The sequence below is a fragment of the Panthera tigris genome, chromosome B1 (assembly GCF_018350195.1).
Source record: "Panthera tigris isolate Pti1 chromosome B1, P.tigris_Pti1_mat1.1, whole genome shotgun sequence".
NCBI classification, from domain to species: domain Eukaryota; kingdom Metazoa; phylum Chordata; class Mammalia; order Carnivora; family Felidae; genus Panthera; species Panthera tigris.
The window spans coordinates 155,297,301-155,321,978 of NC_056663.1; the positions used below are offsets into that span (position 1 = coordinate 155,297,301).

General features: G+C 33.6%; 2 pseudogenes; both read right to left on the bottom strand.

Moving 5' to 3' along the window:
• Positions 1-903: 903 nt before the first annotated feature.
• LOC122238248 lies at positions 904-996 on the bottom strand (annotated as a pseudogene).
• Positions 997-18,771: 17,775 nt separating this feature from the next.
• LOC102972899 lies at positions 18,772-19,940 on the bottom strand (annotated as a pseudogene).
• Positions 19,941-24,678: the final 4,738 nt, after the last annotated feature.

Sequence of the window (24,678 nt, forward strand, 5' to 3'; positions counted from 1 at the left end):
CTAGGCTCTCAAAGGGCATTAGGCTCATTTTGTTTTCTAATAATCAGTAATATGTGGTATATAGTAAGTACTCAATACTTAGGGAAGTAATAGAAAAACATGATTTAATGAATAGAATATAACTAAGAGCTATCAGTATAACAAAAATATAATACAAATTACCTTATATACACCTCCAAACAATGAGGTGGGCACTTAATATATTTTAGATTTTATAGATAAAAATTGAGACCAAAAAAGCTTAAATTACTTGCCCAATATGTAAAATTACTCATTCAATATCTTGTATCAAGTAGTTTTTTCAAACGTAGCTCTTTTGTCTCTCAAAGATCCTTTATCATTATCAAGAATACCACTTTCCTTTGGAGAATAGAAATGGAGCATGAGCTGATCAGTGATTTTTAGAGCAGGTTTCACATTAGAATTACCTGGGGAACTTAACTCCTGAAGGTTAGACATCATTTCAAGACAACTGAATCAGAATATTGAGAGTAGGGCCTGGGCATTATATGGTTCTAATTCTGACACCCTAGGTGTATTACATCCAAACTTCTATTTGTAATGTCAAATCTAGTTGGTAGTTGATTTTTTTCTTTCTCTTTTGTCTTTGTGTCATTGAAAAACAAACAGAAAACATTAGGGCAAATATTAAGTAAATTCATAAAATTAAATCAGACACACACAAAAAAGTACTTTTTATGTCATTGATAAAGGTAAAAAGAAAGCTTTCCAGAATTGTAAAAGCAAAATAAATGCAAAATAACACCTCAATGTGATACTCCTACATGGACCCTCAAAGGATAAATGAAAGGCCAGTTTGAATCTATTAAAAGCCTTAAGTATATATATACACCCTATCACCCACAATTTTCTTTCTTTCTTTTTAAAAATTTATGTCTTATAAAAAAATATAGACAGTTCATGAGTTTGTGTGGGGGCATGCTAATCTTCTCCGTATCCTTCCAATTTTAGTATATGTACTGGTGAAGGGAGCACCCACAATTTTCTCAAAATTATCCTATAGAAATGCTCACACAAATGTGCAAAATATATATGTAATATTTATTTCAGCATTTTTATAATCTAAATCAATGTAAACAAACATGGATAAGGAATAAAAGGACATTGTCTAGGTAGGAAAAAAGGACAAAAGAGCATCATCTTCCATATCTGACACACATATTCACAAAACACCTTTAGATAGAGAAAAATATTATTTCACAGGGATGTTTTAACATTGCAGTTTTGATTGACTACCTTCACTAGAAAAGTGACATGAGAGAAGGGCTCTGTCCTGTGCTGAGGTGCCAAGTTTTTGTTTTTGTTTCAATTAAAATATATATGATGTATAACTTTGTATACATTTAAGGTGTCCAACATGTTGACCTGAGACATGTACATAGTGTCATATGATTGTTAATGTAGCAATAATTAGTATTTCAATCACATCTTGATTTTTTTTCTTTTCAGTCATTAGAAAAATTGAGATTTAGTCCCAGCAAGTCTAATGATTATAATTCAAAATTGTAGTCTATTTTCACTACTAACGCATTAGGTCTGTAGAATTTCTTTACTCATTGCAAATTCGTTTCCTTAAGCAACATCTCTCCAATTCTGTCACACACCCAAGACCCTGGTAACCTCATTTCAATTTCTGTTCTTACAAGTTTAGCTTTTTGAGGCCTCATATATAAGTAATATCAGATAGTATTTGTCTTTCTCTGTTCCACTCATCTCACTTCTCATAAGGTCTTCAGGATCCATCCGTGTTGGCACAAATGGCTGGATCTCCATTCTCATGGCTAAAAAATATTCCATTGTGGATATATACAGCACAATTCTTATCCATTCACACAGTGATGGGTCCTTAGGTTTTTTCCACATCTTGGTTATGGTGAATAAGTCTGCAATCAACAAAGAAGGTGCATATATCCCTTTCATGTCCTGTTTTCATTTTCTTTTCATGTATAACCAGAAGTGAAATTGCTAGATTGTATGATAGTTCTTTTTTTTCTTAATGTTTTCAGGAATCTCCATATTTTTTTCCATAATGGCTGCACCAGTTTACATTCCCATAGTGCACAAGCAAAAAGTTCCCTTTTTGTCCATCCTCACTTCATGCTATCTTGAGTATAGCCATTCTAACAGTGTAACATAATGTTTCACTGTGATTTTGATTGGCATTTTCCTGGTGATTAATGAATTTGAGCACCTTTTCATGTACCTGTTGGTCATTTGGGGAAAAAAAATGTTTAGGTCTTCTGCCCATTTTTTTCATCAGGTTTTTGTTTTTGTTTTATGTTATTGAGTTGTATGAGTTCTTTATATATTTTGGATATTAATCCCTTAACTGATATATGGTTTCCAAATATTTTCTCTCACTTCATAGGTTGCCATTTCATTTTGTTGACCATATCTTTTGATGTGCAGAAGCTTTTTATTTATTGTAGTCCCATTTGTTGATATTTGCTTTTGTTGTGTGTGCTTTTAGTGTCATATCCAAAAAAACTATTGCCAAGACTAATGCCAAGGAGCCTCTTTTCTGTGCTTGCTTCTAGGCATTTTATGGTGTCATATCTTATGTTTAAGTCTTTCATTCATTTTGAGTTAATTTTTATAAGTAGTGTAAGATAAGGATTAAAATTTATTTTCTGCATGTGCTAGTCTTCTCAGCACCATTTGTTGAAGAGACTATCCTTTCCCCATTGGTTGATCTTATCTCTCTTGTCATATATTAGTTGACATTATATATGGGAGTTTAATTCTGGATCTCTATTCTGTTCCATTGACTTACGTGTCTATTTTTATGCCGGTACCATATTGTTTTAATTAGTATAGCTTTGTGGCATAGTTTGAAATTAGGAAGTGTGATGCCTCCTGGTTTGTTATTCTTTCTCAGAATTACTTTGGGTATTGAGGGTCTTTGCTTATTCCATACCCATGTGAGGATTGGTTGTTCTATCTCTGTGAAGAATGTTGTTGGAATTGGTGTTTGAGTTGTAGATGGCTTTGGGTAGTATGAGCATTTTAACAGTATTAATTCTTTAGATACATGGACATGGAATGTCCTTTCATTTGTTTGTGTTGTCTTTGATTTATTTCAAAAAATCTTGTAGTTTTTGTCATAGGGAGCATTTTCTTTCTTGGTTAAATTTATTCCTAAGTATTTAATTGTTTTTGATGCTATAATGAAAAAAAAAGTTCCTTTTTCAGATATTAACATAGAGAATTGCAAATGATTTCTGTATGTTGATTTTATATACTGTAACTCTATAAAATTCATTGATTAGATCTACCAGATTTTGGTTTAGACTTTGGATTTTCTATGTAAAAGTCATATTATCCTCAAATAATGACAATTTTGCCCTAATTCCTCTAGCTAGGTTTCTAGTACTGTACTGAATAAAAGTGTTGAGAGTGGGAATCCTTGTCTTGGACCTGATCACAGAGGAAAAGCTTTCAATTTTTTACCATTGTATATGCTGTGGGTTTGTCATATATGGCTTTTATTATGTTGAATTATGTTCCTTCTAATACCCAATTTGTTCCTGTTTTTTTTTTTTATCGTGAAGGGATATTGTATTTTATTACATCCATTTTTTGTACCTATTGAGATGATCATGTGATTTTTATCTTTCTATTGATATGATGTATCACATTTATTAATTTTTTATATGTGAATCCTCCTTGCATCCCAGGGATAAATTCCATGAGGTCATAGTATATAATCCTTTTAATGTGTGGGTTTGCTAATACTTTGAGAATTTTCATGTCTCTATCCATCAAGAATACTAGTCTATGGTTTTCTTATACTGTCCTTATCTTTCTTTGTTATCAGGGTAAGCTGGTCTGATAGAATGAGTTTGGAAGTATTTCTTTTTCAATTTTGGGAGGAGAGTTTGAAAATTATTAGTGTTAATTCTTCTTTAAATGTTTGATAGCTGTTGTGAAGCTGTCTGGCCCTGCAGTTCTGGGCTCTGATGTTTCAATTACCAATTCAGTCTTTTAACTTATTATTGGTCTGTTCAGATTTTCTATCTCTTCCTGACGTAATCTTGGTATATCGTGCATTTCTAGGAATTTATGTCTTCCAGATTATCTAATTTGTTGGCATATGATTATTCACAGTAGATTCTTATCATCCTCATTCTTATCATCCACAAATAGATTTCTCATTACAGCATGTCTCCTCTTTCATTTCCAATTTTATGTGTTTGAATCTTCTTCTTCTTTTTTTTTTAGTTTGTTAAAGGATCATCAATTTTATCTTTTTGAAAAATCAGCCCGTAGTTTCATTGATACTTTATTTTGTTTTTCTTATTTCTCCCTCTTTACTTCCATTTGGATCTTTATTATTTCCTTCTTTCTGCTAACTTTGGACTTAAATTGTTCTCCCCACCTCCCCCCACTTCCTTGAGGGGTAAAGCTGGGGTATTCATTTGGGATCTTTCTAATTTCTTAATATAAACATTTATAGCTTAAACTCTTCTCTCAAAACTCTTACAACATCACTTTTTCAGATATTTGATTTTTTTTAAATTTTTTATTTGACCCATTGGTTTTTCAGATGTGTAATGTTCAGTTTCCACATATTTATAGATTTTCCAGCTTTTCTCTTGCTGTTCATTTCTAGTTTCATACTGTTGTGTTCATAATGAGTTATTGGTTTGATTCAATATTCTTAAATTTACTAAGACTTGTTTTGTATCCTATCATATAATCTATCCTAAAGAATTTTTTTTTTTGCCCTTAAAAAGAATGTGTATTTTGCTGCTGTTGCATGGAATGTTCTGTAAATATCTAAGCCCATTTCGTCTAAAGTATGGTTCAATCCAGCATTTACTTGTTGTTTTTCTGGGTGATCTATCCATTGCTGAGGTCGCTTCTTCTTCTTATTGTCTATTTTTCCCTTTATATCTGTTAGTATTTGCTTAATACACTTACGTGCTCTGATGTTGGATATGTATATATTGACAGTTATTATATCCTGATGTATCGATTCATTTATCATTATGTAATGACCTCCTTTGTCTCTTGCTGCTATTTTTGGTGTAAAGTCTAGTAAAGTCTATTTTGTTTAAGTATGACTACCTCTTTTGGCTCCATTTGCATGGAATATCTTCTTCTATTCCTTCACTTAGAAACTATGTGTGTCTTTAAGGCTGAAATGAGTCTCTTGTAGGTAGCATATATTGGGTCCTTTTTTTCTTAATTCATCTAGTTACTCTGTGCCTTTTGATTGGTGAATTCAATACATTTACGTTAGAATGATTATTGATATGTAAGGACTTACTAATGCCATCTTATTAATTTCTGATTATTTTGTATTTCCATTGTTTCTTTTTCCTCTGTCTTTGCCTACTTGTGTAAATTGGTTATTTTTTGTGGAGGTGTGTTCTACTTTGTTTCTTTGTCTTTTGTGGCTCTACTCTCAGTTTTTGCTCTCTGGTTACCTTGTGGATTGCATAAAACATTTTATAGATAAAACAGTCCATTTTAGTCTGGTAGCAACATATCTTTAAACAGCTATAAAGATGCCACCCTTTTACTTCTCCCTTTTATATTATTTATGTTATAGGTCACCTATTTTATGTTGTACATTCATTAATAGTTTATACTATCTATAGTTATTTTTACTACTCTTTAACTTTTATACTATTGTTGAGCAATTAACATGCCATCCAAATATAGCGTTACAGTTTTTTGACTGTCTATTCACCTTATTGTGCACTTTCACGTATTTACGTGTCAGTGATTAGTGTCTTTTCATTTCAGCTTAAAGAACACCTTTCAGCATTTCTTGCAAGGCAGGTCCAGTGTTGGCAACTTTTTTTTTCCTCTATTGGAGGGAGTAATTGAGAAGGTGTGACTATTCCTTACCCTGTGAGCTGGACCTGGGCAATTGGAAGCTCCTTATCTCCCCTGTCCTTAGAATGTATGCTCTGCCCGCTGTTCCCACAGAGGGAACCATTTTTCAAGGACACACCCTTGAGAGTGCATTATGTTTGGAGACCCTCTAGATGGTATACGTGACTGAACTCAGTTAAGGCTTCTATATAAACTTAAAAGATTCTGGTAGGCAGGTGTGCAGATCTACTCATCTTGCAGACACCTAAGACACACCTTATAAGTTTCCTTGCATATTAAATCTGTCACCTACCAATCTGGAGTGGTTTGCATTTCTTTAGTCTCTCCCTCTGTGTACAGGAACCAGTTTGCAAACCAACATCTTTCAACATTTTGAATATGTCATTCTACTTTCTCCTAGTGGGTAGAGTTTCTGTGGAGAAATCTGCTGATAAACTAATTGGGTTCCTTTGTAGGTTACTTTCTTTTTTTCTTCCCCTGGCTGCCTTTAAGATTCTTTCTTTAAAATTGATTTTTTGACAGTTTCATTACAATGTCTCTTAGGGAAGATGTTTTTGCATCAAAATAATGAGGTGCTCTATTAGCTTAGAGGACTTGTATGTACAAGTGCTTCCCCCAGATTTGGGATGTACTATCTATTATTTCTTTAAATAAACTATGTCTTCTCCCTCTCCTCTTTTTCTGGAATCCCAATTATTCTAATATGTTCTTTTTGATTGAATCTGATAGTACTCATAGGCTTTTAAAAAATCTTAGTTCCCGTTCTTCTTTTGACTGAATTGTCTTTATTCCTATACTCCAAGTCATTTATTTCTTCCATCTGGTCTGCCTTGATACAGATGCAATCTTTTTCATTCTCCATTTCATTCATTGATTTTTTTCTGCTCCAGTATCCATATGGCTCTTTCTTACCATTTCAATTTCTTTGATAATGAATGGTTTCTATTCATTAATTTTATTCCTGATTTCATTGAATTGTTTTTCTGAGTTTTCATGTAGCTTTTTGAATTTTTTTCATAACCACTATTTTGAATTCTTTATTAGTCTGTGTATGTGTTTGCGATCCATGTTGAATTGTCATATTCTTTTTGTGATACCATATTTTCTTGATTTTAAAATATTGTTTGTCACTATGTGCTCTGGCTTTTGCATTTGAAATAGATATTTTCTTTTTTTTTAAAGATTTTTAAAAATGTTTTTATTTATTTTTGATACAGAGAGAGACAGAGCATGAGCAGGGGAGGGGCAGAGAGAGAGGGAGACACAGAAACCAAAGCAGGCTCCAGGCTCTGAGCTGTCAGCACAGAGCCTGGTGCAGGGCTTGAACTCACACACTGTGAGGTCATGACCTGAGCCAAAGTTGGATGCTCAACCAACTGAGCCACCCAGGCGCCCCTGAAATAGATATTTTCTTGAATAAACTTTTGTTTTGTTTCTTATAATTCATCAGGCTGGCTATAAGAATCCTTTCTTTTGTATTCCAAAAGGTAGCACTATAGCTCAGGTTTGTGGCTTCTTCCTTGGCCACTGATCATTGCTTATTTTCTGAATAAGCTCCCTGTCTACCAACACTCCCTCTCCTGAATGCATTGGGTGGAATACATATGGAGCTGTCCCCAGAGTGTAGGGAGATGTGCATTTATTATGTGGAACTTTAGGGTTGCCAACAGACCTGGTGAGGAGATCTTCTAGTGGGGCATTCCCAGAGGTTTGTGAGCAGACTTCCTGTTGAAGTCTTGAAGCAGACAGCAGAAAATGGGTTCCTTTAATATCCTTCGATACTTTTCTCTACTTCTTTCTCTTTCTTCTCCTATCCCTAAATTATAGTGGTTGCTCTTCAGAAATCAGGGTGTTGCTAAAGAGAAATGTTTTTTTTTTTTCCCAGCCACAATCCACACAACTTGGATAACCAAGCAGTTACTCACCAATTCACTTTCCACCTCCTCTATGGGAGAGGTTGCTGCTACCTGCCAAACAGCTTCGTCCTTGAAATGTCACCCTGGGCAAGGCTCTGGAGAGTTCATCTCTCTCCTCTGTATCCAGACTTTTTTTTTTTTTTTTTTTTTTTTTTTTTTTTTTTTTTTTCATCACACCAGTGTCATGTTGGAATCTCTTCTCAGGCAATATGAACTTCTAAAATTTCTCTTTCATCTATGGGTATCTGTCCAGGTTTTTTTCCCCTGATTGCTGCAAGTAGGGGTGGGGCAGGTTTGCCAACTCCCTTGGGTCCACAGCCCTTACTGAGGTCTTATTTATTTTCAGATTCACAGGTGAGCAAGAGTACTGTTAAGTCCCTTAGTGTAATTTGCTGAGGCAGTTTTGTTCAGTTATGGATGTAATTGTTAACAAAAAAAGGGGAGAGAAAAAAGGAATGGCTTACGATTCCATGACACTAATGTTACTCTTTGTGAAGTACCATGTTTAACAGTCTCACTTTGGTTATGTTGGTACCATTCTTCTGGCTTGATGAAATAAGACTGAAAGCAGTATTATGAAATATTCTGAATTCCTAGCCAAAGAGTTAGTTCAATTCCAGTTGCCTATTCCAAATTGTTGGAAAAAAAAAAGATTCTAAGTAGAAAGCAGAAAACAAAAAAAGTAAAAGGACAAGATATTGTAATCTCTTATTAAGAAATGTAGTCTAAAGATCTCACTGAGATCTGACTCCAGAGCAATGTTTTGTTTGGTTATGTGTTTGTGGGTAGGCTAGTGAATGGATGCTTAAATTGGCAGTCGAGTGAGTATTTAAAATAAAGATAAAGGGGTTGAAGGAAAAGACTGTTCAGATTATGTTAAGAATGAGACACAGGGGTGCCTGCGTGGCTCAGTTAGTTAAGCATCTGACTCTTGATTTTGTCTCAGTGTAGAGCCTGCTTGATATTCTCTCTCCCTCTCTGTCCATTCCCCCTCTCAAAATAAATAAACATTAAAAAATGACAGACACATAAACAAATGAACATAGAACGCTTAAAGGAACAAAATAATAACAAGCAAACATTCATGCTTAAAGCAACAGGATCAACATTTGTATCTGATAAAGTATTTGAGAAAGAAAGAAATCTACAACACAAAGAGGGTTATTTTATGATAATAAATGGAATAGTCTATACTGGAGATATTAGTGGTCAGTGTGCTAAATGACATATCAAAGCATGTTAAGTAAAAACTCTTAACACTACAAAAAAGAAGTGACTATATAGACTAGCAGTAGGGGCCTGACTACCACCATTCCTGCAACATAAAACAAGTAGACAAAAAAAAAATCATGGTTTTAAATAGCATCTTGTAGGCTTTAGTCAAGTGTGGCATGGCTGTCCAAAATGGAAGCTATTCTACTGCAAGTTTATATGGTTACACATTCTTATCAACACTTGTTATTGTCAACCTTTAATTTTTGGTATTTGGGAGTGTGTAGGAGTATCACACTGAGGTTTAGAAACTTTATTTTTCATTTCTCTCATGATTGACACTGAACACTAGTTATATAATTATTAGCTATTTGGGAATATTCTTTTTGGAAGTTTTTGTTCAAGTATTTCACCCACTTTTAACTTAGTGTTTTCTTTTCCTGACTGATTTGTAAGAATTCTTTATGTTTTCTAGATGTGAGTTATTTAGAAACAAACATACACATTAAAGGAACTGGAGAGTAAATAGATAACAGAGACAGCAAAAGAACTTCAGAATATAAAGAAAAAAAATCCATTTGAGGAGATAGAGAATTAGACTTTCACCCATAAATGAATTACACATTATAAAATAGAATCAAAACAGGAAAGAGCAATTTGAAAAAAAAATAGTGAAAATCAAGCATTTTGTAATAGTTTTGAATGAAGATGCATTAGTTTTGAATAAAAATGCACTAGATGAAATAGAAACAAATTCAAGAAAAGATAGAAAAATTAAATGATCAATTCAGAATATTAAATGTTCAAGTTTTAAGAGTTCTAGAAAATGAGATCATGGAAAATTGGTAAAAATCTTTTTGCATTGTAGAAAGTAGAGCCTGGGGAGAAGATTCTAAATGTTTTCAGGAAGAAAAAAAAAACTGGTTCATATAAATTATCATGAACCTGATACTAGAAATTCTCAGCTGCTATATCTAGAAATTAGAAATACAGGGAGCATCAGTGTCAGAATTATGGGGAAAATATTACCTAACCAAAATATCAATCAATACTTCCATAGTCAAAGAATGTAAATATTAACCAACAATTTAACATAATTTTGTCATATATTTATGTAGATATTTATATATACATATTTGAAAAATGCAAAGAAGAGTACTGAGGGAGTGTTTGTAAGAGAGCTAATTTGTCTCTACCATTAAGGAAACAAATGACATTTTAAAACTGAGCAATCCGTGGGGCACCTGGGTGGCTCGGTTGGTGAACTGTCACAGACTCTTGGTTTTGGCTCAGGTGGTGATCTCACAGTTTTGTGAGCTTGAGCCCTGTGTCTGGCTCTGTGCTGGCAGCATGGAACCTGTTTCTCTCTTTCTCTCCCTCCCTCTCGCTGCCCCTCCCTCCCTCCTTCTCTCTCAAAATAAAAAAATAAACTTTAAAAGAATTCATAAAAAAATAAAATTGAGCAATCCTCAACATCAGCGTATTGTTTAGATTGTATAAATATTAGGCAATTAAAATAGCTGACAATTGAAAGTGGTTGTTGAATTGTATAGGGTTAGATTACTGGGGATCTAGTGCCCTAAATTTCACCCAAAATAATTTGGAGCTACATATATATTTGGTGGGAACATCACCCACTGAAATATCAATAGGGAAATATTTACTAGAGGCTTTGTATAGCAGGTCTCATTAACTTAGATATTTGCATATTTTTTGTACCTGAATCTAATTAGTATTTATACAAAAAGTGATTGGTACCAGAAATTAAGACTGAGGAAATTGCAATGAGTGATAGGTATATTAATATTGGGAACATCGTTCTAATGTCCTTTTGCAATACTTAAGGGAATTGGAAAAAGTGAAGAATGTGAGTAATTAAAGTCATTTCTCAGATAAATCTAGAAGACTGCAGAACTCACATAAGTAGAAAGATTCCTTTGAGTTTGCTGTTGCAAGCTAAGAAATAGCCCTACTAATTATTAGAAATAAGAGAGACTGTGAGGAGATAATATAATGATTTATGGGCTTTCCTAATAATTTGGCAGAAACATGACCCAAATGCAGAACACTCATTTACAGGCCTTGGGTGCATGAGATTTGATAATTTTTGATACCAAGGAGTTAAATGGATAAACTTCAAGAGACTTCTTAGAAAATATCTGATGTTTGATATGTAATCCTGAGCTATCCTGTGACAGAGAAAAAAGTTTTCATTTTAATGGAGGAATACTGTTTTTGTTTGTTTCAGCTCAATAAATTCTGTTCAGTAAATTAGATTCTTAAATATGTGCTTATATACTGGGCATCAAATAGTTCTTTAATAAAGCAGACATTAATATTCTTCATTTTTCCTCCTTCCTTCTTATTAGTTGCCATATTGAGCACCTCCTCGATGGCGAGAATTGTGCTAGTGTTTTAAAATACACTAAAAATATCAAAACATCTCAAGGAGTTTCAGGAATATTCTGCACATGAGGAAATATTTGTTTGGAGATATTAAATAAATTGTTCGATATCACAACACTGGCAAAGGGAAAAATATAGCAAATGTAATATTTTTCTATTACATTATGCTGTATCATTTTAAACATATATATCTTTTTAGTCAACAAGTGTTCATTGAGTGCTTAGTGCCTATCATGCTCTATTATTGACAGTGAGAGAGAAATAAAATGCAGTCCCTTTCTTTATGATTCTCATAGTCTAGTGAGAGAGTATTTGCCTAAATACGTATTTGCGGAAGCATGAAAATTTTGCTTTGGCTTTAGTATTCCTTTTTGGGAATTCTATACAAGTTGAGAAAATGAATTAAGAGCAGAATGCCACTATAAACTATCATGAGGAAGAAAGATTCCAAAACATCTATGATAAATCATCTGATACAAAAGATAGTAAGAAGAAAATTTAAATTAGAGAAAAATGATGTACTAAAAAACATATTTTGTTTTCACTTATCAAACTTGAAAATTTTTCCACAAGTGATTTAGAAATATTTTTTCTGATGCTTTTAAGCCTATCAAGTCAAATATTTTGAACAAAATCTTATTGAACTGAGTGCAGTAGAATGTCAATCATTTTCTGTGGATGAATTTCAAAGAATTTTTAGTTTAACCCAAGCTATAAATTCCAAGAAACAGAACTCTATCTTTGAAACTGGTGCAGAAACACTAGTTCTTGATTCACATTCTGCTGTATGTACCAACAAAGTGTGCGGAATATTATTGAATTGGTATTTTTCTTATTTTCCTAATAACAAATTTAGACATAAAGATACAACCATACATTTGTTTTAAGTTTTATTATGCTGAGTTGTGAAGGATTTAATTCTTCTCGTTTACTTGGTAAGAAACTTTTAGGTCTCACATAGCTAACAACTGTGTGAATCTGATTGATGAACTATTTATCGAATGGAAAATCAGTGAAACAAATGTCATACAGCTGTGACTGACAATGAAGTAAATGTGGTGAAACCTAGGAGTGACATGTAAATAAACAGATGATGAGTATTTTTTCACATTCTTCAATTGTATGTTAGAGTAATTATAACACATTCTCATGTAACAAAAGTGCTGCCCTTAAGCAGGAAAATACTTACCACTACTTAATCCAGACACATTTATAAGATATAAAATAGATGATGGAACTGCTTTGTCAGATATCAGATGTTCAAACAAGATGGAATAGAAGTGATCACATTTTTTAACGAAGAGTGAATTAAAGATTTAACACCATACTCTGCCAATAACAATGCCAACTTTCAAGACAGCTTGCTTATAGAGAACTCAGTTTATTTGTTGGAATCTGCTAAAGAAATAACCAAATGAGTGTGACTTGAGACCAAAAGTATTTCTTACATTCTGTCTGCTATAAGGAGTCTCCCAAAAGTTTGCTTCACAGAACATGCTAAATTAATGTGCATGGAATGAAAGCTGAGATGCATGTGGGAATTTGGAGGTTTGTTATATTGAAACCAATTAAATTTCTCCATTGCTATATTTTTAGATCCAAGATTAAAAGAAATTTTATCTCAGGCAGTAAGTGTAAAACAACAGCTAAGCAAAAATATTCCTGATAAAATAATATGTGAAGACATTTTTAAGTCTTCTGAAAACAGGCAGAATCTTCTTTAAGCAGTGCAAACAACTCCAATTTGAGAAATTGATTTGATGAAATTACAAGAATTGAAGAGCTGATAAATCTCTACCTAGATGATAAAAGACTTTCAAAGTTAGTGGCAAACATTATCATCAACAGTATCCTACACTGACAGAATTATCCCCCAAACAATTGCACACCTACCAACCACACTGAAAGTGAGTGAAGTTTTCCAAATTAAAATTTCAAACTATTTGAATTGATATTTACATGGTTAGGAGTGAAATTATAATTATCACTTAGGGAAATTTGAAAAAATTTTAAAGTCTCATCACTTCATTCTATGATGGTATTAGTTGGCCTCCCCCAAATATTGATTTTAACATTCAACTATTTGGCATTCAATCAAAAAGTGTATTGAGGGCATATCTATAATTTCAATGTGGTACACTAATCTGCATTAGTGTATTTATTACTAAAATTATCAGGTAATAAATAGAGTAGGCAGTGGATTCTGTGGTAGGAAATCAAGAAAAGCTCTATACCAGTGTTTTGAATAACAGTTTCTCAAACAGCAGTCACTTTTATAATAGTATTGAGAAAGAAACAAGGAATAGTGATAACCAATTTGACACAAAATTAAGAGTTACTACAGTTATATTTACAACTGTAATAAAACAGTATTATTTTTGTATAGGTATCATTATGTCTTCTGTGTTGATTGTACAACCAGTCAAATATGTGTTATAAAATGTGCATATTTAGTATAATATATGTAATGCATTGCATTTGAATATTTATGTGAATGTTCAGTTTTACCATTAAAGGAAAGAGGACAGTTTTATTTATACCAATTGTGAATTATCAAAGATTATATACATACTTTCATATTCTGGGAAATACTAATATTTTTTTCTTTTTAGGCTCAAGAAATAAGTTTGCCTCTCCTGTGATCATTGGAATTTATGAGAGTTGTCAGGGCCTACGAATTAAAACTAGGTAAAATGGTACTGTTATAATTTCTCTTTATTAAAGGAGAAAGTTCTAGTTGTTTTCCTCTATAGACAGGACAGATAGAATAAGGGGGAAAAAAAGAAAGATGAATATAATTTTTACCAGTTGACTTCCAGTTCTAATCACACAGTCCTCTCTAGTATGAAAATAGGCAGAAAGAAGACTGGAATCAGCATTCCATACCCCATCCAAAGGAAGCCAATGGGGCTTCTGCTCTCAACTGGTACAAGGAAATGTTCAGGTAGTGTTAGCACTGGTGAAACAGTGTAGAGGTCCATTATATGATTTGCTACCTAAAGTGACTTTAGAGTGTCATTTAGAGAAAACAACTTGTGTGAATCTAACCTAGTTCTTCCAGTGTGAAGTTCTGTTTTTGTAGTTTTTATTTATCCTTTAAAATTCTAGCATAATTAACATAGTGTTATATTAGTTTTCAGGTGTAAAATATAATGAGTCAACAGCTCTCTAAAATATTTGGCACACATCGTAAGGATACTATGATTTTTTTTAAGTTTGTTGATTAGTTTTTTAAGATTTTATTTTAATTCCACTTAGTTAACATAGAGTATTATTAGTGTTATTAGTTCCAGGCATACAATATAGTGATTCAACACCCTGTACTCATCATGACAAGGGCACTCCTTCATCCCTATCACCTGTTTCTTTTTTTTTTTTTCCCATCACCTGTTTAACCCATCACCCTACCCCCTTCCCCTCTGGTAAACATCAGTTCTCAGTAAATAAGAGTGTGATTCTTGATTTGTGTCTCTTTCGCTCTGTTATTTTTTTCCCCTTTGCTATTTGTTTTGTTCTTTTAAGTTCCACATATGAGTGAAATCATACGGTATTTGTCTTTCTCTGACTTTTTACACCTAGTATTATGTCTTTGTAAATGGCAAGATTTTATTTTTATGGCTGGATAATATTCTATTGTATATATAGTGGAATATATATATATATATATATATATATATATATATATATATATATACACCCCATCTTCTTTATCCATTCATCAGTCAATAGACTCTTGGCTAGTGTTGATAATGTTGCTATAAACATCAGGGTGCACATATCCCTTGAAATTAGTGTTTTCCTATTTTTGGGTAAATCTCAGTAGTAGTATTGCTGGATCATTAGGTAGTTGTATTTGTAATTTTCTGAGGAGCTTCGGTACCATTTTCCAGAGTGTCTGCACCAGTTTGCATTCCCACCAACAGTGTAAGATGACTCCTTTTTCTCCATATCCTCATCAACACCTGTGGTTTCTTGTGTTGTTGATTTTACCCATTCTGACAGGTGTGAGGTGCTATATCATTGTGGTTTTGATTTGCATTTTCCTTATGATAAGTGATTTTGAGCATCTTTTCATGTGTCTGTTGGCCATTTGGATGTCTTCTTTGGAAAAATGTTCATGACTTCTGCACGTTTTTTAGTGAGTGTTGAGCTTTATAAATTCTTTGTATGTTTTGGATACTAACTCTTCATAGGATATGTTATTTGCAAATATCTTCTCCCATAAGTTGTCTTTAGTTTTGTTGATTGTTTTCCTCCCTGTGCAGAAGCTTTTTATTTTTAAATAGTCCCAATACTTCATTTTTTCTTTTGTTTCCCTTGCTTCAAGAGACATATCTAGAAAGAAGTTACTATAGCCAATGTCAAAGAAATTACTGCCTGTGTTCTCTTATAGGACTTTTATGGTGTTAGGCCTCACATTTAGGTATTTGATCCATTTTGGGTTTATTCTTGTGATGGTGTGAGAAAGTGGTCAAGTGTCATTCTTTTGCATATTGCTGTTGAGTTTTCCAAATTCCATTTGTTAAAGAGACTGTCTCTTTCCTATTGGATTTCTTTCCTGCTTTGTTGAAGATTAATTGACCTTGTAGTTGTGGACTTCTTTTTTAATATTCTGTTCTATTGATGTACGGGTCTATTTACTTGTTTTACTATGGGTACTTACCAGTACTCTATTTACATACTTTACTATGGGTACTTACCAGTACCATACTGTTTGATTATTATAGCTTTGTAATATAGCTTAAAGTCCAGAATTGTGATGCCTTCAGCTTTGTTCTTTTTCAAGATAGCTGTGTCTACTCAGGGTCTTTTGTGGTTCCATACAAATTTGAGGATTGTTTATTCTAGCTCTGTGAAAAATGCTGGTGGTATTTTGCTAGGGATTGCATTAAATCTGTAGGTTGCTTTGGGTGCTATAGACATTTTTAAAAATTTTAATGTTTATTTACTTTTGAGAGAGAGACACAGACAGAGTGTGAGTGGGAGAGGGGCAGAGAGAGAGAGAGAGAGAGAGGGAGACATAGAATCCAAAGAAGGCTCCAGGCTCTGACCTGTCAGCAGAGAGCCTGATGCGGGGCTCGAACTTACAAACTGTGAGATCATGACCTTAGCCAGTCACACGCATAACTGACTTGAGCCACCCAGATGCCCCAGACGTTTTAACAATATTCTTACAATCCATGAACATGGAATGTCTCTCCATTCATTAGTGTCATCTTCAATTTCTTTCATCAAGATATTATAGTTTTCAAAGTAGAGGTCTTTCACCTCTGTGATTAGATTTTTCCTAGGGATCTTGTTATTTTGGGTCTAATTATAAATGGGATTGTTTTCTTAATTTCTCTTTCTACTTCATTATTGGTATATAGAAATGCAACATATTTCTGTACATTAATTTTGTATCCTGAAACCTTACTGAACTCATTTATCAGTTCTAGCAGTTTTTTTGGTGGTGTCTTTAGGGTTTTCTATTTACAGTATCATATCATCTGCAAATAGTGAAAGTTTTACTTTTTCTTTATTTATTTGGTTGCTTTTTATTTCCTTTTGTTGTTTCATTGCTGTGGCTAGGATTTCTAGTACTATGTTGAATAAAAGTGTTGAGGATAGACATCCTTGTCTTATTCCTGATTTTAGGGGAAATGCTCTCAGTTTTTCCCCATTAAGGATTATTTTACTTAAGAGTTTTTCATATATGGATTTTAGAATGTTGAGGTATGTTCCCTCTAAACCTGTCTATTTTGTTGAGGGTTTTTATCATGAATGGATGTTCTACTTTGTCAGAAGCGTTTTCTACATCTATTGAAATGATCGTATGGTTCTTATCCTTTCTTTTATTGATGTGACATATCACATTGATTGATTTTCAAATACTGAACCACCCTATAACAGAAGAATAAATCCCACTTGATCATGGTGAATTATTTTTCAATGTATTGTTAAAGTCAGTTTGCTAATATTCTGTTCAGAATATTTGTATCTGTGTTCATCAGGGATATTAGCCTGTACTTTTTTTAGTGGTATCTTTGTCTGGTTTTGGTATCAGTGTACTGTTGGCCTCATAGAATGAATTTGGAAGTTTTCCCTCTTTTCTATTCTTTTCCAATAGTTTGAGAAGAATAGGTATTAACTCTTCTTTAAATGTTTAGTAGAATTCACCTGTGAAGTCATTTGATACTGGACTTTTGTTTGTTGGGAGTGCTTTGATAACTGATTCAATCTCCTTGCTGGTAATCAGTCTATTCAAATTTTTTATTTTTTCCTGTTTCAGTTTTGGTATTTTCTATTTTTCCAGGGATTATCCATTTATTTTAGGTTGTTCAATTTGTTGGCATATAGTATTTCATAATATTCTCTTATAATTGTATTTATGTGGCGTCAGTGTTATCTCATTTGAGTCCTTTCTATATTTTGTCTTGATAAATCTGGGTAGAGGTTTATCAAATTTTTTGTTTTATTTTGTTTCAAAGAGATGGCTTCTAGTTTCATTGATCTGTCCTATTTTTATTGTTGTTTTCTTTTTTTGTTTGTTTCTATACCATTTATTTCTGCTCAAATCTTTATAATTTTCTTCCTTCTGGTGTTTTTAGGTTTTATTTTTTGTTCTTTTTCTAGTTCCTTTAGGTGTAAGGTTAGGTTGTTTATTTGAGCTTTTTCTTGTTTCTTGTGGTAGGCCTGCATTGCTATAAACTTCCATCTTAGAACTGCTTTTGCTGTATCCCAGAGGTTTTGGAGTGTTGTGTTTTCATTTTGATTTGTTTCTATGACTTTCTTATACCTTCTTTTATTTCCTGGTTGGCCCATTCATTGTTTAGTAGCATGCTATTTAACCTCCATGTATTTGTGATCTTTCTAGATTCATTCTTGTGGTTGAGTTCTAGTTTCATAGTGTTGTGGTCAGAAAATATGCATGTTATGATTTTTATTTACTTAAATTTGTCAAGATTTGTTTTGTGGACTATTATGTGATCTATTCTGGAGAGTGGCCCATGTCCATTTGAAAAAAAAATGTCTATTCTGCTTCTTTAGAATGGAATTTTCTGAATATATATGTTAAAACCATTCTTTCCGGTGTGTCAATGAAAGCCATTTTTTTTCTTGTTGATGTTCTGTTTAGATGATCTGCCCATTGATGTATGTGGAGTGTTAAAATCTACTATTATTGTATCATGATCAATTAGTTCCTTTATGTGTTTATTAATTTTTAATTTTTAAATTTTTTTAGCTTTTATATTTGAGTTTATTCTTCATTTAACTTAAAAACTATAGTTGAATATTGAAAACTATAGCAAGTAGTGAGCTATGATTATAATCCTTTACTCATTCACCACTACATATAAAATGCCAGCAGTGGTATTCACTGGCCCCATTAAGAGGTCTGACACTGAACACCACCCCTAGAATGATGTTCATCATCTTCATATGATTTTCCATTGTGATGGCACTTCCTTTCCTGATTTGGATCATAGTTCACCAGTTCCACCTTCTCCGTTTCATCGATCTCTTTTACTTCCTTCATCTCGACTAGGAGTTTTTCCAGATAAGGGAGTTTATCAGGAGACAGAGTTATTCTCAGGAAAGTTTACCTTAAATTGCATGATTAGGCAACCCTTTTCATATGGTCTATGATAAATTGGCATGCCTTCATTTAGCATATCCTTGATGTTTCCATACTCGAAAGTCTGACCAGGATGAGAGGTGGTGAGGATGGTTCAGTTGTCAAGAGTAGATACTGACTTTTGAAAGTCACACAGTTTCAACCAGTTGTATATCCATACACATGAAAAGGTCTTCTTGCTCAATAAAAACATCATGGTCCATCTGGTCTAAAATAATGATAATATCCCTCGGTTCCAGTGCTGCTTCTTGGTCTCCTTCACTATGGAATGTTATCTTCTGGCCATCTTTCATGCCTTTGTTAATAGGAATTTCTAAATCTTCTCTTGAACTGCAGCTTTTTTTTTCCTTCCACTGCAGCTTTTACATCTATCTTTACAATTGATCCATTCTCCATGGCCTGGTACTCCATGAACACAGATTGGATTTGCTGAACCATTCCAGGTCCTATTTAATGAATTCTTATTTGCATTCCAGTACTTTGGTAATTGGGACAACATCATTACCACCTCAGTCCTCACATTTGTCACAAATCATGTTCTTTTGCAGAGCTAGTTTTCTTGTTGCACCATTATATAAATATAAGGTTATTGAGAAAGATATACAACATTTTTACCTCTCCTTTCTCTCTGCATCCTTCCTCCTCCTCCAAAAAATGTATTAAAGTTCTCCATGGGGGAGCCAAAACTACCACCTCCACCTTCTTTAATTACCTGTTCTCCTCCTTTGTCATTTAATTCCCTTTTCTTTGCATCAAACAGCACTTCATAAGCTTGAATCTCTTTAAACTTCTTTCCTTCATTTGGATTTTTATCAGGGTGGTACATCAAGGCCAGTTTCCTGTAAGCCTTTTTTAATTCTTCCTAGGTGGCATTGGGTTTGACTCCCAAAAACATCATACTCAGTGGTTTCTTTCACCATTTTCTACAGCTGGTGAGTGGGCTGAGGCCAGTGTGGGGGAGGAGGAAGGATGCAGACAACTCTGGCAGCCACCACTCTTCCCCTTCTCCCTGAACATTCTGTAAAGTTCCCTGTTAATAACTGTTTAATGTATTTGAGTGCTTCTATGTTGGTGCATAAATATTTACAATGCTTATATCTTCTTGTTGGGTTGTCCCCTTTATTATTATAGAGTGTCTTTTTTTTGTCTCTTGTTACAGTCTTTGTTTTAAAGTCTGTTTTGTCTGATATAAATATTGCTACTCTGGGTTTCTTTTGACATCCATTTGCATGATAGATGTTTCTCCATCCTCTCACTTTCTATCTGCAGGTGTCTTTAGGTCTGAAATGAGTCTTTTGTAGGCAGCATATAGATGGGTCTTATATTTATTCACTCTGTCACCCCATGTCTTTTTATTGGAACATTTATTCCATTTACATTAAGTACTTATTGATAGATATGTATTTATGGCCATTTTATTATTAGTTTTGTGGTTGTTTCCGAAGATATTTCTGATTGTTTCTTGTCTTTCTTTCATATTTTGCTGATTTTCTTTAGTGACATATTTGGATTTCTTTCCTTTTATTCTTTGAATGTTTATTAATGTTTTTTCATATATAGTTACCATTAGGTTTGTATATAAACTCTTCTGCATATGGCAGTCTCTATTAAGTTGGTGGTCATTTAAGTGTGTACCCACTCTGTTTTCCTCTCCTCCCCACATTTTAGGGTTAGGTTATTATATTTTTATATCCTGTTTTGTGAAATCCTTGACTGAATTTTTAAAGAAATATTCATTTCTATAGATTTTGTGTTTCCTACCTCTATCCTGTCACTTTTGGTGTGTCCTTTACACTCTAAGTGCCCCCTTTAATATTTTTTGCAGGGCTGGTTTAGTGGTCATGAAGTCTTGTCATTTTTATTTGTTTGGGAAACTCTTTATCTCTCCTTCTGTTCTGAATGATAGTCCTGATGGATAGAGCATTCTTGGCTGCAGATATTTCCCATTCAGCACTTTAAATATATCATGCCACTTGCTTGCTAAGATATTGTTGAAAAATCTCCTGCTAGCCTTATGGGTTTTCCTGTGTAAGTTACTTTGTAAGTTACTGACTTCTTTTGTCTTGCTGCTTTTAAATTTTTTATCACTATACTTTGCCAGTTTAATTACAATATGTCTTGGTGTGGTTCTGCTTTTGTTGATTTTGATAAGAGTTCTGTACCTCCTGGATTGGGATATCTATTTCAAGATTAAGGAAGATATCAGCTATTTCTTCAAATAGATTTTCTGTCCTCTTTTTTCTGTCTTCTTCTTCTAGGGCTCCTATAATATGAATGTTATTAGACTCAATTGAATCACTGAAATCCCTAAGTCTGTTTTCATTTTGTATAATTCTCTCTCTCTCTCTCTTTCTCTCTCTCTCTCTCTCTTTAGCTTGATAACTTTCTATTACTCTGTCTTCTAGGTCACTACTTCAATCCTGTACTACTTCCAGCTTGCTGTTCATTCCATTGAGCATGTTTCTCATTTCGTTTATTGAACCTTTACATCTGCTATGTTATTCCTTATCTGTGTGTTAAGGGTCTGACTCATGTCTTCTACTCTATTGTCAAGTACAGTGAGTGTCCTCATAATCAATGCTTTAAATTCTCTATAAGACATGTTACTTATATCTGTTTTACTTAGATCTCCGACTGTGGCCTGGTCCTGTTTGTTCATTTGGAATAAATTTCCCTGTCTCCTCATTTTGTCTGCTTCTATGCCTGTGTCTCTGTGTTAAAAAAAGCCAGTTGTGTCTTCTGCTCTCGAAAGTAGTGACTTGATGAAGAAGAGGTCCTGGAGTTCCCTTCAGTACAGAGTCCCCTATTCACCAGAACCTGGCACTTCAGGGGATATTCTATGTATGTTGCTTATATCCTTTTGTTGTGTCTGAGTCACTTTTCTCTTCAGTGCAGTTGCCTGGACTTATGCTCTGCCTATTGTGGGCTATGGTTGTTCTCTGTGATATCAGGCAGTGGGACCCAGGAAGGCTGGCTCTGAGGGCCATGCCTGCTGCAAAACTTGGGAGCAGGGAAGCAATATTAGCAAAATTTGTACTGGGCCACCAGTCCTATGCCAGATTTCCAAAGTGCTATGATGTTTGGTAACTGTGTGCCAGTGTGGCGAGTGGTGCAAAGCCAGGCATGATACATGCTGGTGGTTGGAGGTGTGTGGCTGGCATGGTGTGATGGCTGGGCATAGCACTGTAGCTTGGTGTGGTGCATGGCAACAGTTGTGGTATGCGGCAGCTTGGCATGGCATGAAGGTGTTTGGGGGTACATGGCTTGGTGTGGTGCGTGATGATAAATATACTCAATATCCTTCACCAATTTAATGCATCTCCTAACCCTCTCCCTTCCATCAACCACCAGTTTGTTCACTATATTTAAGAGTCCATTTTTTGTTTGTCTCTGTTTTTATTTCTTAAATTCCATGTTTAAGTGAAATTATATGGTATTTTTCCTTTTCTAACTGACTTATCTCACTTAGCATTGCACCCTCCAGATCTATCATCATGTTGCAGATGGCAAAAATTTCATCCTTTTTTATGGCTGCATAAAATTCCATTGTACACGTGTGTGTGTGTGTGTGTGTGTGTGTATCTTTATTATCCACTCATCTGTGGATGGACACTTGGGTTACTTCCATGTCTTGGCTATTGTAAATAATGCTGCAGCTAACATGGAGGTGCATACATCCTTTTGAATTAATGTTTTCATTTTCTTTAGGTAAATACCCAGTAGTGGAATTATTGGATCATATGGTAATTCTATTTTTAATTTTTTGAGGAATCTCTATACTGTTTCCCATAGTGTTTTCATCAGCTTGCCTTTGTACCAACAGTGTAAGAGGGTTCCTTTTTCTCCACATCCTTGTCAACACTTGATGTTTCTTGTGTTTTAACTTTAGCCATTCTCACAAGTATGAGGTGTATCTCATTGTGGTTTTGATTTGCATTTCCCTGATGATGAGTGTATTGAGCATCTCTTTATGTGTTCTGTGGAAAAATGGCTATTTAGGTCTTCTACCAATTTTTTAACTATTTGCCGTTTTGATGGTGAGTTGTATAAGTTGTTTATGTATTTGGATATTAACCCCTTATTGGATATATCATTTGCAAATATCTTCTCTCATTCAGTAGGTTGTCTTTCAGTTTTGTTGATGATTTCCCTCACTGTGTAAGTGTTTTATTTTGATGTAGTCTCAACAGTTTAATTTTGCTTTTGTTTCCCTTGCCTCAGGAGACATATCTAGAAAAATGTCACTAAGACCTATGTCAGATAGATTACTGCCTATGTTTTCTTCTAGAAATGTTATGGTTTCAGGTCTCACATTTAGGTCTTAATCCATTTTGAATTTATTTTTGTGTATAGTGTAAGATATTTGTCCAATTTCATTCTTTTGCATGTAGATATTTAGTTCTCATGACACCATTTATTAAAGAGACTGTCTTTTTCCTCATTGTATATTCTTGCCTCTTGTTATAGTTTAATTGACCATATCATTGTGTTTATCTTTCTATCCTGTTCTGTTGATCTACATGTATATTTTTGTGCAAGTATCATACTGTTTTGATTACTACAGCTGTAATATACCTTGAAATATGTGATTATGATACTTCTAGTTTTGTTGTTGTTTTTTTCAAGATTTATTTGGCTATTTGGGGTCTTTTGTGGTTCCATACAAATTTTAGGATTATTTGCCCTGGTTCTGTGAGATTGCTTTGGGTAATATGGGCATTTTAACAATATTTGTTCTGCCAATCAATGAGCATAGATATCTTTCTATTAGTTTGTATCATCTTCAATTTCTTTCATCAGTGTTTTATAGTTTTTGGTGTATAGATCTTTACACTCCTTGTTATTTTTGCTGTAATAGTAAATGGGATTGTTTTCTTAATTTCTCTTTCTGCTACTTCATTATTAGTATATAAAAATGCAATAGATTTGTGTATATTGATTTTGTGTACTATAACTTTAATAAATTTATCAGTTCTAGTAGTTTTTTGATGGAGTCTTTAGGGCTTTTAATATATACTATCATGTCATCTACAAATAATGGAAGTTTTACTTCTTCCTTACAAATTGAATGCCGTTTATGTCTTTTTCTTGTCTGATTGCTGTGGCCAGGACTTCAGAATTATGATGAATAAAAGTTGTAACAGTGGAAATCCTTATCTTGGTTCTTAGGGAAAAAGCTTTCAGTTTTTTACCATTTAATATGATATTAGCTATGGGTTTTTCATATATGGCATTTAGAATGTTGAGGTATATTCCCTCTAAACCTACTTTATGAGAGTTTTTATCATGAATTGTTGTTGTACTTTGTCAAATTCTTATTCTGCAAGTATAAAGATTATCATATGGTTTCTTTTGTCATTTACCTTGTTAATGTGATATATCATGTTGTTTGCTTTGCCAGTATTGAACTACCCTCACATCCCTGGAATAAGTCTCACTTGATTGTGGTGAATAATTTTTTACTGTATAGATGGATTCAGTTTTCTAACATTTTGTTGAAAAATTTTGCATCTTTGTTCATCAGAGCTAATGACCTGTAGTTTCCTTCCTTCCTTCCCTTGTTTTCCTCTCTCCTTTTCTTCTCTTTTCTTTCTTTCTCTCCCTTTCTTTCTTTTTTCTTTCTTTCTTTCTTTTCTTTTCTTTTCTTTTCTTTTCTTT